Consider the following 6,870-nt stretch of genomic DNA (forward strand, 5'->3'; position numbering starts at 1 on the left):
TCTGCAGGTCTATCTAGATAAGATAGGCAGGATAAACAATCTGGAGGAGAAAACAACAAACAACGGACCGAAGGTTCCAGGGTGGGGGCATGGGAGAGGGGGAGGTAGGGGAAATGAAGTGGGTGTTAACAAACTCAGGGACAAGGGAAAAAGTGATCCAAAACTGAGAAATTACTGAAACCCAAATGAAGGCTAAAAATGATGGTGGGACAAGAGGAAAGTAAAAGGAAATAGAGGAAAGAACTAGAGGCAAAGGGCATTTATAGAGGCCTAAATACAGGCCTGTACATATGTAGATATATTTATATATGGCGATGGGAAAATAGGTCTATGTACATATATTTATAATTTTAGTATTAAGGTAAAATATGGACACTGGGCCTCCACTCAAGTACTTCCTCAATGCAAGAACACTTTGTTCTATTAAATTGGCATTCTATGATGCTCATCTTCCCGACGTGATCACTGAAGACAAAGTGGGTGCATGAGTAAATGTAGTGGAGAAAGCTGATGGTGCCTGGCTTTCAAAAGATATAGCATGTGGAGTCGTAAAGGCTTGAAGATAAACAAGCAGCCATCTAGTTCAGAAGAAACAGAGCCCACATAGAAGAAGCACACCAGCCTGTATAATCATGAGGTGTTGATAGGATCAGGTATCAGACATCAAAAAGCAAAAATATCGCATCATTTGTGAGTAGGCAACTGGACATCCCCTTACAGAAGGGTTGCAGGGAGGAGACAAGCCAGTCAGGGTGCAGTACAGCACTGATGAAACATACAACTTTCGTCTAATTCTTTAATGCTCCGCCCCCCTTCCCACTGTCATGATCCCAACTCTACCTTACAAATCTGGCTAGAGCAGAGGATGTACACTGGTACAGATCAAGAGCTGGAAGCACAGGGAATCCAGGACAGATAAACCCCTCAGGACCAATAATGAGAGTAGAGATATCAGGAGGGGGAGGGAAAGGTGGGGGAGAAAGGGGAAACTCATCACAATAATCTGCATATTATCTCCTCCCGGGAGGACAAACAACAGAAAAGTAGGTGAAGGGAGACATCGGCAGTGTAAGACATGAAAAAATAATCATAATTTATAAGTTATCAAGGGTCCATGAGGGAGGGCAGGGAGGGAATAAAGGGGGAAAATGAGGAACTGATACCAAGGGCTCAAGTAGAAAGCAAATGTTTTGAGAATAATGATGGCAACATATGTACAAATGTGCTTGACACAATGGATGTATGGATGGATTGTGAGAAGAATTGCATGAGCCCCCAGTAAAATGATTTCAAAAAAGAGAGAGAGAGGAGCTGATACCAGCTTTCTCTTCTTTCTAGAAATATTTGTTGTTATTTTTTATAGCTTCTTGAGGAATCCAGGCACGGAAACAGGTAAAAAGAGGACACTAGAACTTTTGAGGAAGAACACTGGCAAAGGCGCCTTTTCTGATTTGGGGAAGAGGCAATGGCTCACCAGATGGGCTCGCTGACCGCTCCCTGCACGATTTGTTTTGAGCTGCTATGCATAAACTACATATTCCAGACGGCAAGTTTGAAAAAAAAAGAAAGAAAAGCACTGTTAGCTTTCCTAGCTATGAGTGTCCTATTGTCTCCATAGCGACAGATGTTATGTGCAATCAACTGCTTTATTTTGAAAACAATGCAGGTTGGATACTGGCCTTGGGGAAGTTGCAAAGAACATAAAATCCAACGTGGGACAGAGCAAGATATGACAAAATAATAATTTATACATTATCAAGGGTTCATGAGAGAGGAGGGAGGGGGGAGGGAGAGGTAAAAAAGAGGACCTAATGCCAGGGGCTTAAGTGGAGAGCAAATGTTTTGAGAATGATGAGGGCAACGAATGTACAAATGTGCTTTACACAATTGATGTATGTATGGATTGTGATAGGAGTTGCATGAGCCCCAAATAAAATGATTGGGGGAAAAATAACATAAAATTCAATTCCAATATATTCTTATGTGGGTTTTCTTTCTCATGTTAGTTTCTCTTTCTTTCTTCTTTAATACGCTTCATTATAAAAGAATAAGATAAATTTTTTAAAAGTCATCTTTTGAATTTTTTCAGTGGTTACTAGATAATATGAGAATAGGTCTTGGTGGGAGACTTGTGTGGGAAATCAAACGGCCTTCAAACAGTTCATGGAAATTTTTCCATTATTTTCTAATTTCATTTTCCAAAAACATTTTAAAGTCTCCTCATATGTATAAATTCACAAGCTCTCAAAGCAGCGAAAGAAACCATAACAATGACTGATGATACTGGGTAGGGTAATTTTATTCTTGTGAATCAAAGCATGAAAGTTTATTTCTGGAACAACACCGAGAGTCCTGTCAACAAATTAGAGTCTTGATCTCTTGTAAATGAGACACTATTCAGAATCCAAATGATTGTTGATAAGACAATGGAATAATATTACAATCAACCTTTTAACTGTGAAGAAGACATGTAGCCATCCAGGACAGAATAATGCGATTAATGAAAAGAAAGGAAGAAATTTTCCTAAAACCATGGCCTATCTGTGCTGATAATGGATTCACGAGACAGGTCACTTTTAGACAGCATACTTCTGCAAGTGTTTGAGGAGCATCGTTCATTGAGTAAGCTATCAAAAATCGGGGTCTCTGGACTCGATTTGATTTCAAAGGTATGAAAGTTCCTGACCTTTTCTATGAAATTACCCAAGAGGAACAAAATGCCTAAGACAAAAATTTCCAAGAGGAAGAAATAACTAAGACAAAAAAGATTTAAAATAATTACATGATGAATAGATCTTAGTGTAAGTCTGGTTTCTAATCATATTTTTAAAGCCATCAAATAGAATCCAGGTATATTAAGAAGAGTAAGGAACTTCTGTTTAAAAGTTATAGATAGCAGGTTGGATTCAGGCACCAACTCTCATCTAAACATCAAAAGTATATGCTAATCCAGATAGGTAGAATTTTAAATTATCAAATTACTAAAAAATTAATTCATGCATCAGATTTGTCTTGATCTAGCTAACTGGCCTTTCGGGGAATATAAGGCACTGTCTGGTATTAGATGTGGAATCAAACCAAGAATCTTCCTCTTACCTTGGATAGACTCCATGGGGGGATTCAGCCAATTCGCACCAATTCAGCAGAATGACTAATATCTTGTTAAGTTCAGCAAACTGTTCGTTAAAATGCACTGGTTGTTCAAATGGCACTTGTAATGGGTTCTTTCTAAGGTGGGTAGCTGGGCAGCTGCCCAGTGTGGGCAACACACATGTCCATTCCTGATACTCTTTTAACATTACTCCGTGCAATAGTGTGTTCTAAGCGCTGTAGTAATATTCATTCCATGCATAGGTTTAAAATATTGGATGGGACTATGCTTGTAGTATTTAGTCATTCGTTTCACAAAATGTTACTTTTTTTTCACAAAACCGTTTTATTGGGTGCTAATATAGATATATCATTCCGTAGTTCAATCACATCAGGCAGTATTGTATAATTGCTACCAAAACCAGTTTCAAAACATTCTCTTCCTTATTTTTTTGTCTTAATATAGAGTGTAGGTTTATGTACATTAAAAACTTAAAAACACTTTCAGATACACTGAGCTGTCTTTAATATAATAATACAGTAATAAAAGAGTAATATTGATTTGATGCTGTAACAATGCCCCATTCATTTATAATTATATGTACTTCAAAATTTTTATATCATAGGTTTTATGGAGGTTGGTTCATAATGACAAGCTGTGCAAAAGGCAGACATCCAGAACCTAAGGACTGCTTTATGAACGTTTAATTTTTTTCAAATGTCTCAGTATCTTCTTTTTTTAACAGTTTTTTAAAGATCATTTTATTGGGGGCTCTTATAACTCCTATGACAATCCATACATCAATTGTACCCATAGGTTGCCATCATCATTTTATAAACATTTACTTTCTTTTGAGCCCTTGGTATCAACTCCTCTTTTTCTCCTCCTCCACCCCTCCCACCCTCATGACCCCTCGATAAATTATAAATTATTATTATTTTCATATCTTTCACTGACCGCTGTCTCCCTTCACCCACGTTGCTGTTGTACATCCCCCTGAGGGTGGGAATGCTTAATGCATTGATCATTTTGATCAATTCCCCTTCCTCCACCCACCTTCCCCTACCCTCCTGGTATTGCTACTCCTATATCTGTTCCTGAAGGGTTTATCTGACCTGGATTCTGTGTGTCCTTAGCTCTATCTGTACCAGTGTACATGCTCTGGTCTTGCCAGAACTGGAAGGCAGGACTGGGGTCTGATAGTCGGGAGTCAGGAAGTCTCAAAGAACCAGAGGAATACTGTGTATTTCATCGGTGCTACACTGCACACTAGTTGGCTCATCCCTTCCTTGTGACCCTTCTGTGAGGGGATGTCCTACTGTCTAAAGACTGGTTTGGAGTCTCTGCTCCAACCCCCCTCATTCTCAACAATATATTTTTGTTGTTGTTTTGGGCCTTTTGATGCCTGATATCTGATCGCATCAATGCCCCATGGTCACACAGACTGGAGTGCTCCTTCCATGTGGGCTTGTTGCTTCTCTCCTAGATGGCTGCTTGTTTACCTTTACCTGCAAGCCTTTAATACCCCAGACACAATATCTTTTAATAGCCAGGCACCATCAGTTTTCTTCACCACATTTGCTTGTGCACCCATTTTGCCTGCAGCAAGGGTCGGGAGGGTGAGCATCACAGATTACCAGGTTGTTAGAACAAAGGGTACTTGGGTTGAGGGAGAACTTAAGCAGAAGCCCAAAGTCCATCCACTTCTTCAATGTGGTGCTATATATGTACATACACCAATACTCAATTTTTATGAATTAATGTATGTACATAAGTACACACCTGTGTTTATACCTCTATCCATAGCTGTGCTTCCTAGATCTTTCCTGTTTCCTTTTACCTTCCTCCTGTTCCACCAACACACTTGCTCTTCTTCTGCCTCTTAGTAATGTCTCTCAGCTAGATTGCTATTGCTCCAACATCCCCAGGATCTCTATGTCCTCTTCATTGTTGATTTTAATTTCTTAGTTGTTCCCCTGTCTCTTCCTTATTGAATGCCTTGATGTCAGCTCCCCTTTACGCCCTCTCCCCTACTGTACCCCCCAAGAACCCTTATTCTACTTGCTGTCTCTATAGGTGTATCAATAATGGGTTTCTATAACGAAAAACAAAAATCCAAAATTCAAGAAGGTTACCCCCAAATGAGAAAATACAATATGGGAAGGAAAAAAAAGAGAGAGTGAAAAAAATGTTGAAAACCAGATCAGGCCTGATGTGCATCAGAGTGGGATCAACTGACCAGGTTTTAACCACTCGAGTCAGGGTTATTATTTTGATCTTCTGCAGTCATCTCTCCAACGCACTCTCTTTGGCAACCAATTTCCTACCATCTCTCTATTATGGGTAGAGGGAAATCACTGGACGCCTATTGCCTATGTAGAGCTCACAAATGTATCTTGGATTTCTACTGCGACCCATAGCTTGCTGCAAACCAGAATCTTAAAATTTAGGCTCTGAAGGTATTCCATTAGGCTTCAGATGATGAGATTTGCAGTCCTCCAGTCACTGATGTTGGTCTGTTTCTTCCATGTGGATTTAATTGACATTTCACTTAGATGGAGAAGTTGTTAAATACTTTTGATGAAATATTACATTTGTATTTATTCTGTCTGTTGCTTCAGTAAACAAACATATAACATGTAAAGAGAAACAGTACTAAGCAATCAAAGGGTAGCACATTGTCATTCGTCTCAGCTTTTTGTCGTGCCCCCAAATTCCCATGATTGCTCTAAGTGGATTATGCAACTCCTGAAAGTGTTCAAAGAGCTAAAACTATTGTCAAAAGCATTGTGGTAAGTTCAGCAGAAGTAATGAGGGTTTCTCAAAGATGAACATAATATGTGCGGAGAAGTGAAGTCGCCTGTTTCTGATACACTAAACACAATGACTCTTGTCTAACTGGCCCACCTCTAAAGGAATGGGATCCTGCCCTTACAGTGCAAACCTGAGTAAGGAAGAGCCCCACAGCTGATGATGCTCAGATAAAACCAAAGAATATTGCAAGTGAGGATGAAAAATAAAAGCAATATGAAAATATCTTAAATAACAATTACTTTTTGCCAGGTATTCTTTAATATTTTTCATCAACATTTTAAAACTTTCTTATAAGGATCTAGCTTTGTGTAACTCTTTTATTGTTCTTTTTTTTTTTTTCAGTTTCTGGAAAGACTTTATTTTGGGGGTGGGGAGAGGGGGGCCCGGCACTCAGTCCTTCTTGGCAGCGGCCTTCCTCATGGCAGCCAGCACGTTGCTCAGCTCCTCTCTCTTCCTCTTGGCCCGGATATGTGTGCCCACCCGCTTCTTGATGAACTTCAGTGCCCGCTTGTCCTTGGAGACCTTGAGCAGCTCCATGGCCCTTCGCTCGTAGGGTGCGAAGCCGCACACCTCCCGGATCATGTTCCGCATGAACTTGGTGTGCTTGGTGAGGCGCCCGCGGCGGCGGCTGTGCCTCGGCTTGCTCACGTTCTTGGTCACCTTGTGGCTCTTGTCGAGGCCCACGGCCAAAGGGTAGCGCACAGCCATGGCTGCGACTCTTCGATGGGTGCCGCGGCGGAAGGCTGTTCTTATTTTAGTAGTAATTGTAGGAACTAATAACCTGCCTTTTGGCCTATCCTTTTTGAAACTTAAAGCAGCACAAGGGCAGAGAATTGGTTGTTAAATCATCGGACCAACTCCTCACCTTAGCAGCATCAGCGTCCTTAGTTGCAGTAGCCCCTTCCAGGGCAGCCGTGAGGATCACATGGAGGAGTGCAAGCAATTCCCAGCTCTGGGACACAGTA

The 6,870-nt window shown here is 40.6% G+C and overlaps 1 pseudogene; it reads right to left on the reverse strand.

The window, feature by feature from the left end:
- Positions 1 to 6,280: 6,280 nt before the first annotated feature.
- LOC142452714 (large ribosomal subunit protein eL36 pseudogene) lies at positions 6,281 to 6,625 on the reverse strand (annotated as a pseudogene).
- Positions 6,626 to 6,870: the final 245 nt, after the last annotated feature.

Source organism: Tenrec ecaudatus, chromosome 7 (assembly GCF_050624435.1).
Source record: "Tenrec ecaudatus isolate mTenEca1 chromosome 7, mTenEca1.hap1, whole genome shotgun sequence".
Lineage (NCBI taxonomy): Eukaryota > Metazoa > Chordata > Mammalia > Afrosoricida > Tenrecidae > Tenrec > Tenrec ecaudatus.